Source organism: Alternaria hordeiaustralica (genome assembly GCF_023758085.1).
Source record: "Alternaria hordeiaustralica strain BMP 2776 chromosome Unknown scaffold_57, whole genome shotgun sequence".
Lineage (NCBI taxonomy): Eukaryota > Fungi > Ascomycota > Dothideomycetes > Pleosporales > Pleosporaceae > Alternaria > Alternaria hordeiaustralica.
The window spans coordinates 1-12,698 of NW_026056829.1; positions in this window are offsets into that span (position 1 = coordinate 1).

The window sequence follows — 12,698 nt, forward strand, 5'->3', positions numbered from 1 at the left end:
GTAGACTTTAGTAAAGATTTTACTACTTTATATAGCTTAAAGTCTAGTTATAAGTAATTATAATATAACTATATTATAACTATATATCTAACTTAGACTAATACTTAATAGTATATTAGTTAAAATATCTCTAGATATTATTATATACTAATTTAATAAAATATAATAAGTATATTTAGTAGAATCTTAATAGATAGAATAGCTAGTAAGATATTAGTATATATTAACTTTAAAAAATCTAGAGATTAGTTAGCTCTAGAGTTTACTAGAGTACTAGAAGGCTAGAGTGCTAGAGCGCTAGAGCGCTAGAGCGCTAGAGCGTCTATACGCAGCTTATGCGCGCGCTAGGTTAGTGCCTTAGTAGATTAGTTAAGAATTATTTCTAGAATAATTCTTTTAAAATAATAATAATACTACTTTACTATACTACTTACACTACTAACTAAGCTACTAAATCTTACGCTATCTACTACGCTAAATTATAGCCTACTAAGTTATAGGTATACTTTATAGTAATATATAAAACGTTCTAGAATTATTTATTAATTAATTCTAATAAATTTTAGCCTACGTTTAAGTAATTTCTATAGCTTAACTAGCTACTATTTAGTTACTTAGCCTTTACTATAAATACGTAAGGTTAGCCTATTATCTATATAAGTTAGCTATACTATATAATTAATATTAGTAGTAGCCTTTATAGAGTACAAATTGTTTCTTAATTATTTTCTAAATAATTCTAACTATTCTTTTAGAGAAAGTTTACTAGCTACGCCTTTCTTAGAAACTACCTACTTACTACCTATAGATTAATTATAGCTATAGCTAGGCAGGTTAGTATACTCTCTAACTAGCTAATTTAGCTTAAATTAGGTAAGTTTAAATTATTTTTTAATTATTTCTAAATTAATTCTACTTAGTTTTCTATACTTAGATTATAGCTAACTATAACGTAATTACTAACTTCTTTTTCTCTATTACTAAAGAGAATTTAGATTAATTCTTAAATAATTTAGATAAAGAAGAAAAAGAAGAAGAAAAAGATAAAAAAGAAAAAGAAGAGTAGAAATAAGAAGATAAGAGCGCTATCTCTAGCTAAGAGAAAGAAAAGAAGAAGAATAATAGCTCTTCTTAGAATGCTATTTAGCTTAATAAAGATTAAACTTAGGTAAATTATTTCTTAAACGTTTTTAGATTATTTCTAACTAATATAGCTTAATTATAACTTTATAATAGATTATATCTAGAACTATTTCTTTAACCTAGATAATAAATTTAACCTTTCTTACTAAGAGTATAACATAGAAGGCCTTAACGCTAAAAACCTAGAGAGTAAGCTTTATTTAAATTATTTCTTAAATATTTCTTAATTAATTTTAATAAAATTTAGACTATACTTTCTTCTATAATAAGTTTACTATATATACTTTTTAGTAGTTCTTTTATAACCTTTCTAAAGAGACTTCTAAGCCTAAGAGCCTAGCTACTTCTTCTAAGTCTAATAGTAATAAGAATTAAAACTATAGTAGAATTGTTTGTAGAATAATTAAGAAATAATTTAAGAATAAATAGATATATAAAATAAATTTAATAAAACTATAACTTTAATTATATTCTTTATAAGTTTTAAAAAGTAAAGGTATTATAATACTATTAATAAAGGTAATAAGCTATATTTTAGTAAGTAAAATATATATTAATTAAAGTTTAAATAGTAAAAAGAGGCTTATATTTAAATCTTCTACTTTAGTAGAATTTATATAGCAAAGACTTATTATTTTTAAGTAGTAGGTAGTAAACTAATTAGAAATTAATTTTACTCTTTTTTTATTTTTTTTACTTATTTAAAGATATAAAGCGTAGTACTTCTAATAAGAGTTTAGTAGAGAAAGTAGCTAGTTAGATAGTAGGTTAAATTAGCTCTAGATTAATTAAAGAATAATTCTAAAGTTTATTTTAAATCTACTTCTTAGTAATAGTATTCTCTTCTACTACTCTAGAGTTATTATAGTGCTTTATTACCTCTTAAAAGAAGTAATAGATAGTGTAGTATATCTATAAAGGTATTGCGCTAGTAGAATTTAGTGTAATAAAGTACTAGAGGTAGGTTTTATAAATATATTTAATAAGGTTTAATTTTCTCTTATAGCGCTACTAGAATTAGTTTAGAATTAATCTATAAAGAGTTCTAGGCAACTATTAGACTTATACTATAGAGACTTAATGTAGTAGTAAAACTAGTAACATAATAATAGGCTAAACAGCTATTAGACTTAAGAGTTAGTGCGCTAGAGAAAGCTAGGTCTAAACAGCGTTTAGACGAGAATAACAACTATATATATATAATATAATTAACTACATTAAGTACCTATTCTAATAGAGATACTTCTAATCTCTCTACTATATATAGCAACTAACTAAAACTTAACCTATTTAGCCTTCTACCTTAGAAAGGCTACGCGCTACCTTTAAGTGCGCATTTTACCTACTAAAAGCTTATTAGAACAATAGTTTAACTAGGCTTTAGAAGAGATATAATTATTGCGTAATATAATAAAATAAGTAATAGGTAAGTATATAAAATAGAGAATAAGATAATACGTAGAATAGTATATCTAAGAGACGCGTAGAAGCAAACTATAAGCTGCAGAAACCTAATAGTATAGACACCTAAGAAGTAGGCGCACTAAGAGACCTCTAATAATATAAATAATTAGATAATAATAACTACTACGTAGGCTAATAGATAATATAGCTATAGTAGCGCTACGCTAAGTAACACAAAGAGCTAGACAAGAGGTTTAGACTAGGCTAATTACTCTTTAAATAGCTATACAGATAGAAAATAATATAATAGAAAGTATATAGCTATATTATTCTACTAAGAATAAATAATAAGACTTAAGAAAGGTTAGAAGAGCTAACGTAGTAGATCTTAATTCTAGCACAGCTAGAAAAGAAAAAGCTAAATAATAAGATAGTAGTAGAAAGCTATTATAGTATATAAAAAAGGCAGCGATAGTTCTTCTAGTAAAAGACACCTAACTTTATTAGTAAGTAAATAGTTAAACCTAATTAATAGTACTTATACGTTTAATATTTACACTAGCTATTATACTATTTATAATACTTATATACTACCTTATATAAATAAGTAAGAGTTAATCTAATAAGGCTAAAGTTAATAAATAATCTAAGTTAGTTACTAAAGCCTTTTTAAAAGCCTAGTTTACTAAATAACTATTTTTATCTCTCTAAACTAAGCCTATAAAACCTAAAGCAATACTTACGTTATTTTAGAAGAATATTAAGATGCTAGACATTCTAGAGTTCTTAGGCACTACTAGCTAGCAGCCTTAGGCATAACCTCTAGTATAACCTTAGAATAATAATATAGCAAAGCTCTTTTAGATAATAGCTTAGTCTCTCTAGTAGCTAGGTAATTACCCTCTAGTCTATTCTACCTAGCTTTCTCTATACTTATTAGAGATAGTTCTAGTGTTTAATAGAACTAACGTTACTACGTTTCTTAAGCGTTTTAAGAATATGTTAAAGTACTATAAGTTTATAGACAAGATAAAGATTAATTACCTTTTAGCGCACTATAAACCTAAGTAGAGAGCAATTATCTAAGCCTTAAATAAATATTCTAATACTCTAGTTACTAAATTCTAGAAGAAGTTTAGAGAAGCTCTTAGAAAGCTCTTTTATACTAATAACAAAGACTAATAGAAAGCTTAGGCTAAGTACTTTAAGCACTAGCTTCTCTAGTGCTAAGCAAGGTCTAACCTAAATATTAAGAAGTACTTATAGAAGTTTTAGATTTGTAGCAAGCGCTGTATTAAAGCATTAACTATTAATAAAGATTACTAAGGTTTCTACTTAGTTAAGAGACTACTCTTTAGATATACTATAAAGATACTTAACAAGTTTAGTTTAAAGACTAACAACCTAAAGGCATTTAACTACACTAAGATTAGTAACTACCTTACTACTTATCTAGAGGTAGAGAAAGAAGCTTATATACTTAACTCCTCTAAAGTAGTTAAAGAGATTGTTCTAGAAGTTAAGTTTAACCTAGCGCAGCTAATAGCCTATTAGTAACCTTAGTAACTAGCACTAACTCTCTAAGATAACTATACGCAGGCTTTCTAGCTATCTAAGCTTAACGTTCTACTCTAAGATAAGCTACTTAGGCTCTATACCTTCTAGTCTTCTCTAGAAAAAGCACCTACTAATACAGAGGTAGATAACTTAGTTAATAAGATGCTTAACCTAAAGATTAATTATACTAGCCTAGAGATAGAACTATAGAAGATCTAGTAGATCTACTATAAAACTAAACTTATAAATAACTCTAATATACGCAGTAAAGTAGACTATTAAGCTAATAAACGCGTAAACTACCTAAGAGCGTACCTACTCTAAGGCTAGAGGTAATTTTAGCTAAATAACTAGTATTAACCTTAGTAGTAGTAGTAATATAGTAGTTACTAATAGAATACTAGTTAGACTTTCTATAACAATTTCTAAAGCTTTTAGAATCTAGAAACTAGATATAATTAAGGCACTATAAATAGATAGGCTCTTAGAGTAACTATAAATTATTAGGTATATAATAAGAGCAATTATTATAAGTAGAACTATCTAACTCTTTAAGCGTATATAGATAAAAGCTAGCTTTACATAGATAAATAGAATATACTTTAGTAGAGCACGCTAGAGAACCTCTAGAGTTATATTAATAACCTAGGCTAGAGACTATAGGCTAAGAGTATTTTAGCTAAGATTAAGCAATAATTTCTAAAGAAGAATATTAACTCTCTTATAGTTAACGCCTAGTTTAGCAACCTAAAGGCTCTAATTAGTGTAGAGAATAACGCTATTTTAGTTTAGCTTATACTAGACTCTACTAGAAGCCTCTAAGTAGATAACGTAGAATAATTCTAGAAGCTTTTAAGCATCTTTACTAAAGACAAATTAGACTACTATCTACGTTTAGTAAACTTAAATTAATGTAACAACACTATTATAGCTACAACTATTTCTAGAGCATTCTTAGAACCTAAGAAAGTAGTATCTTATAATTCTTCTAAGGTTTAGAAGAAGATAATACTATAAAGACCTAGTAACAATTATATCTCTTATCTCTAAGGTTATAAGAATAAAATAAAACACTCTTTAAGCTATTAGGCGCTAAATAAGAAGAGAGTTATCTAATTTAGTAAAGAAGATAATCTTATATAACTAGACAACAGAGCATCTAGAACACTATAAGAATAATTAGAACTAAAGCCTAAGATAACTAATAAGTAACTAAGAAAGCGTAAGATTATTAACAAGCTTAAGCCTAATGTACAGGCTATAATCTATAGTATTCTAGGCACTTTAATCCCTCTTTAGATTAGTACTCTTCTTAGTAATATGCCTAAAGTCTACAAGACGCTATTTAACTCTAACTATACAAATAAGAAGCTAGATAAGTTTAAAGTTAATATTATTAAGATATTAAAGTAATAGACTAGATAAGAAAAGCTATAAGAAGAGAAAGAAGAATAGAAGTTTAATAAGCCTGCTAGTTTAACTATAGAGATAAATAATTTAAGGAGTCTATTAACTATACTATATATCTTAGGCATAAGAATAAGAACTATTTTAACTAGTTAAGAGTTCTTTAGCTAAGTAGGCTTTCTCTAAGTAATCTTATTCTATTAAGAGACTCTTTCTATAAAAATAACTAATCTACGCTTACTAAGTTCTTACCTAAGTAGAAGAGGCTATTTTGCATTAGCAGCGTTAATAAGAAAGGTTAGTATTAGTTAGAAGAGCTTAATAGTACCTCTTTCTAAAGTTATACGCTAGAAAACTACCTAAAGACCTTTTACTAGCGCATAGTAGTAGATCTTACTAAGATTAATAGGCTAGACTACGCTGTAACTATATTCTCTACTAATAAAACTAATAATATAGATTAAGAAGTAAGTAGTAATAATAATAATAAGACGCCTAAATAGCCTACGTATAGCTAAGATATTCTAGATACTCTAGAGTTAACTAAAGTTTAAAGAAGCCTACAGCTAAGAGCTTAACTAGATAATCTATTAGTTAATATAGAAGAGAAACAAGATATAGAATAGGCATTATCTAGACCTTAGCAATTATTAGTAGTTATTCTAACAAAGAAGCTAAATTTTAACTAGAATAAGTATTAGGCATATATATTATAGGCATAGTTTTAAGTAGTTTTAGACATATATATATTAAATACTATAACTAAGCTCTAAACTACGTCTATAAATATATATAAAGAATAGCTACTACTATTTTAGCCTATAACTAAGTAACGTATCTACTTCTTACCTTTCTTCTTCTTCTTGCTAGAGGTTTTCTAGACTAATAAGCCTTTAGACTTAAATAGAGTAAGAAATTTATTACTTTTATTATTATTAATATCTATAGCCTTAGTAGAAGGTGTAGTAGGCTTATAAGTGTAAAGAGTACGTATAGAGGTAGGTAGTAGTACTAGTTTCTTTATCTTCTTAGTAGAGGTAGACTTTATAGTACTCTTAGAAGAAACGCGCTTACGCTTAGAAAATAGTAGAGCTAGAAGACTCTTTAGAGTAGCTATAGCCTTTTCTAGCTAAGTAAGCCTTAGCTTATAATTCTTCTTAGAGATACTTTTGCTATAGTTACTAATATCTAAGTTCTAGAACTTCTTAGTAGAATTATAGTTACTATTACTAACTAGCTTCTTAGAAGCACGTAGAGCCTAAACTATAGAACTCTTCTTATATAACTAAAGTACGCTTAGGCTATTAGAGCTATTAAGAGAGAAGAAAGGCTAGAATAATTAATAAGAAAGGCAGAATGCTATAGAAGGCTTATTAAGATCTACTAGCTTAGTAAATATAATCTTCTTACTAGAGAAGTTAAGCTAATCTAAGAATAAGTTAGCTATTATACTAATACTAAGAAAGTAGATATCTAAGAGGTAGTTAGAAACTTATAAGTAAAAGAGTACTAAAGTTCTACGCTCTTCGCGTAGTAATTAGTATAAGTTCTCTATAGCATTAGAAAGCTATTTAATATAACTAAGTAACATAACTTAAACAGAAGCTTTAAACTATGTTTATAATAGCTATATATTTTGTTATATCTACTAAGCTCTTTATTCTTACCTAAAGCTAACTTATACTTAATTGCGCTAATAAGATAATAGTATATAAGTATAGTAACAAGAGGCTTAAAGATAATTTACTTATAGTTTATACTAAAGAAGAAGAACTTATAGAAGAATAAATAGTTCTTAGATATGTCTAGAGGCGCTAAATTAATTTTGCGCTTAATCTAAGGTTTTTTACTCTAAGTTAGAAAGTAGGCTACTATAAGAACTAGTCTAGCTAGAGTTTCTAAAGTGTTAAGGTTAATAATATATCTATAGAGGTCTTTAACCTAGTTAATAGTAAAGTCTACGCGTAATATATATATTACTACAAAGAAATATAGTATTAGCAGAATGTCTTTTAGAAAGTAAGAAAGAAAGATAGTAGACTTACTCTAGCTAATAATAGTATTAGAGATAGAAATACGCTTTAGTAGCTTATGCAACTTTACTACCTAATTACTAAAAGCTCTAGATACTAGACGCTTTTTTATAGATAACTTAGAAAAAACTTTAGACTTAGATAGGCTAGAGCTCTTAATAGAGAGGCTAAATTTCTTAATATTAGACAGAGTTTTATAGTAGTTAGGCAGCATAGTAGAGTATAAAGTATTCTTACCTATAATACTCTAAAGCGCCTAAGAGGCGCTTAGCGCGTAATTAAAGTTAAAATCTATTTACATAATACCTAAGAACGTCTTAATATTAATCTACTCTTAAAAGCTAAGAAGAGATCTCTTATTATTTAAAGTAGAGAAGTTAAAGTTATTAAAAGGCTGCGTATCTAGCTTATTAAACTTATTAGCACTTATAGGTATAGGCTAAGTAGTAATAGTAGCTAAATAGTTCTTAGTATTAGGCTTAGTAGTTATTTTGTTAGTAGAAGTTAGCTTAGAAGTAGTAGCCTCTAGCGTAGTAATAGTAGACGCTTACTTAGGTATAGCGCGTAGAAGAGCTTATAGAGTAGTAGAGTAGGCGTTATTAAAGCTAGAGAAGATAATAGATACGCTCTTAATAAGAAGCTACTTAATAGTCTTACTTTTAGGCGTAGTATTAATAGAGCTAAAAGCTATAGTAAGAATGCGCGTAGAATAATAGTAGTAGTAGTAAAGTAAAGAGTAAGAAAAGGTAGAAGAGCGCGTAGAAGAGTATAAGGTAGTTAAAGCGTAGAAAGAGTAGAAAGTAGTAATAGAGATGTTAGAGGAGAATTTACTTAATATATTTACTACCTAAAAGACTATTAAGCCTATAGTAATAGACCTACTTTTCTTATAAGAGCTGCTACGTAACACTAGATTACAACACTAGAATTTTAAAGCTAGCTAGCATGTAATAATACTCTTAGAATATATTAGCAATACAAAGAGAATATTATAATACTATAATATAGAATGTAATATATTTAGAGTAGTTAGAAATTTAACTAAAGGCTACTTAGCTAGAGCTATAGCAAAACTCTAACTAGATATCTTAAGTAGGCGCTTAGATTAGTATCTACTAATAAGAAAAGGCTCTTAGATAGGCTAGAGAATAGCTTTAAGAACCTTAGAAATAGATCTTAACTTTATAGAAAGATTATTTTAATTTAGAAAGATGTTAGAAAATCTTCTATATAATTATAAAGGCTGCTAAGGCAATTGCTATTAGTACTTCTTAATTGCAGCTTAGAATCTAGTATTATTATAATAGCTACTAGAAACCTAAGAATATTATAATAGAAAGATTATATCTAAATAATATTTAGAACCTAAGGCTAAAGAAGAAGAGACTTTCTTTCTTTTAAGTGTAGAAAAGAAGTAATATAGGTTTAGCTATTATAAGATTACAGGCGTAAAAATATAAAGTAATAAAAAAAGACTTAGAAGTATATTATAATTTTATTTACTATAACTATAGAGTAGAACGTATAGACCTAAAGATTAATTAGAGAGAAAAGAAACTAGAAAACTACTTGCGTATAGAAGAGCTAGCAGAGCTAGAAGTTGCAGAATTAGTAGAAGTTAAAGAAGAAATAGGCTTAGTAGTTCTAGTAGAAGTAGCAATAGAAGTAGTAATAGTAGAAGCTTTAGACTTAATAATATTATTACTAATAGTATTAGCCTTATTAGTAATAGCTTTCTTAGGCTTAGGCTGCTTGCGAGGTTAACTATAACCTCTACCTAGAACCTAGATAAAAGAAGAAGCAGCATAAAGAGCGTAATAATAAGGTTTTCTAGTTAGCGTAATAGGCTTAAGAACACTAGTAGCTAAACTGCTATTAGGTCTAATAGAAAGCGCATTATCTAGAGTAGTATAGCTAGTAGATAGATTAGACTTCTTAGGTTAGCTCTAACTCTTAGAGATAGTTAACTTAGACTTATTATTACTCTTACTAAGAATCTTTAAGCGTAGAGATAATAACTAAATATAAGGCGCGCTAGTAGAAGTAGAAGTAGCCTTAGTATTAGAAGCCTTCTTAGATAAATTACAGCTAAGATTCTTTAGGCTTAGTTAGAAAGCTAAGTTATAACTAGCGTTAATATTACTTAAATAGTATCTATACTAAGTAGCTATACTATCGCTAGCCTAGGCAAATAAGGCCTTATTACTCTCTTTAGATATAGTAGTTAGCTTCTTACTAGCCTTAAGATAAGTAAAAACGCTCTTAGAGAGACTAGCGATTATATTAGAGGTAACTATAGACTTAGTAGCTATAGTAGACTTAAGGCTACGCCTTACTACTTAGGTCTCTAAAAGAATATATTAGTAAAGATATAAAGAATAAGAAAGTAAGTATCTAAAGAATAGTTAGTAACTTACTGCAAAAAGAGTAGACCTAATAATTACTATGCTTTAAGTAATTAGTATAAACTTTACTCTTTATTAGCTAGCTATTAATATAGACCTAGATACACTAGCTAAATATCTTTCTATAATTTAATAACGCACACTAACTATAGATAATAATCTTAATAGAAGAATTCTTAACTAAAGAATTAATTACACTAACTAACTTAGCGCTAAAGTAATAAGATAGTATAAGCGCCTCTATGTTAGAGTTAAATAGCTAGCGCGCAGACTTATTATCTAACTAAAAGAATTTACTAATAGTTATCTCTAGATTAGCTAAGTAGAAGTTACTATAAGCGTTAACCTATATATTAGACTAATAGCTTTTCTAATTAGCAGCTAGAATAAATAGAGAAAGCCTAAGCATGCGTTCTACGCTTTGTAAGGCATATAAGTAATTCTATATATCTATAGTAAAGCTAAGAGTAATAATATAGGCTCTCTAGTTAGTTACTAATAAAGTAGAAGATATTAGAATAATATTTAGTTAAAAGGCTTTAGAGAAGAGAAAAGACTTACGCTAGGTAATATACTAGTTATAACTAGAGTTAGAAGTTTTATACTTATACAACTTTACTATATACATGCTACGCCTACTTTCTTTAATAGCCTTAGTTAGAGTAAAGATAGAAAGGCGTAGAGACTTACTCTAGTTCTTCTACTTCTTAGAAAGGCAAGACGTAGGCATCTAAGAGGCTTTTATTAGAGACTTAAGAGCTAACTTAGACTAAGAATAGCTAGCAGAGTTAACATTATAGATAGAAGAGAGTAGTAGAGTAGCATTAAGCACATTAGTTATAATAGTATTAGTTTAGCTAACTCTAGCGCTAGTCTTAGCTTTAATTAAGGGCGTAGTCTTAGATAGAGTAGATAGAGTAGGCTTAGCTAATAGCTATTTAGGCGCACGCGAAGGTTAGAACAATAGTATAGTATTATTACTAGTACCTTTAGTTATAAGCTAAGTAGTAATAGTAGTAGAATTATCTATAGCTTTAGGCTTAATAGTTATTTTATTAGTAGAAGTTAGCTTAGAAAGCGTAAGCGCGTACGCAGTAATAGCAGCAGCTTACTTAGCTATAGTAGACTTAAGAGTAGATATAGTAGTAGAGAAAGCTTTAGCAGAGCTGTTATTAGCTTTAGATATAATAGCTAGCTTAGCAGTAAGCTCTTAAGTATAGAAGGTAGATGTAGTAACTAGTAGAGTATCTATAGTAGCTAACTTACCTTTAGAGCGCGTAGGTAAAGCTATAGTAAAGAAAGAAAGTTAAGGTAGAGTAGAGTAGAAGAAGAGAAGAAGATAAAGAGAGAATAGTAGAAAGCTACGCGCGCAAAGGTAGAGTTAAGAGTAGTAATTACTATACGTAAAAAGAAAAGTTATAATATTATTATTTTAATAGCCTAGTTGCTAAGCGCTAAAGAGCTCTTAGGTAAAAAAAAAAGTAAGGTAACTAGCGCATAGATTCTAACGCTAGTATAGCACGTATAAACCTTCTAGAATATCTCTATAGATACACTAGCAATATAATAGAGATAGTAGAATATCTATTAGAGAAAAGGCTAATATTATAGAGGGTTAAGAGCTAGATAGATAGGCGCTATAGAAAAGCAAAGGTTAAACTTAAGAAAAACATAGATTTAAGTCTAAGAGATTATTAGCTACTAATATTAAAAGTAATTAAGATAAAGTTTAAAATACACTAGAGAAACAAAGAAAGAGGCTGTAGATAGGTAGAAGAGATTAAATTAAAATAAGAAGAGTACTAGAGAAAGATATACTAGAATAGAAATAGCCTAAAGAGATTTTGCATTTAGATTTCTAGGTAGAAGTTTAGAGTATAGTACATTTAGATTAAGTAAATAGAATCTAGCAATATAATAAGTAGAAGAGAATATCTAAGAGCTATTTTCTCTTTTATACTTAAAAAGAAGAGAAGGCCTTCTTCTTAAGTATAGAAGAGATATAGTAGTAAAACTAGTAATATAATAATAGGCTAAATAGCTATTAAGCTTAAGAGTTAGTATACTAGAGAAAGCTAGGTCTAAACAGCGTTTAGACAAGAACAACAACTACATACACATAATATAATTAACTACATTAAGCACCTATTCTAATAGAGATACTTCTAATCTCTCTACTATATTAAGAAGCTTTTATTATACTTTATATAATAGAAGAGTTCTCTATAAAAGATAATATATCTTTCTTCTAAGTTCTTAAGGTTAAACTTTATAGAGCTACGTAAGAGTATAGTAAGAGTAGTATATTAGATATACGTAGGCTAGAATAGTTAGTAATTAATTTAGAATTAGTTAGGTAGAGATAAACCTTATTAGAAAGAACTCTACTTACTATATTTAATGTAGAAAAGATAGAATTAGAGAGTAAGGTAGATTTTAGTAGATTTTATCTAGCGCTAAAAACTCTTTAATTATACTAACTATTCTAAGACTAGTCTAGTTTTCTCTTAACTAGTTCTAGATTAATTTACACTAAAGGTAAACCTACAGCTCTCTTTCTTAGAGCTCTAACTTAGCCTTCTTAGTTTAGATTTAAAGTAACTTTTTTTCTTATTAAAGTTTTGCTCTTTTACGCTCTTTTTTAAGCTTACGCTTCTCTTCTTCTAAGTCTATATCTAGGTTAGAGTATTCTCTGCGTAGATTAGTTCTAAATTAATCTAAAAATAGTTATACTTATAGAGCTAGTAAT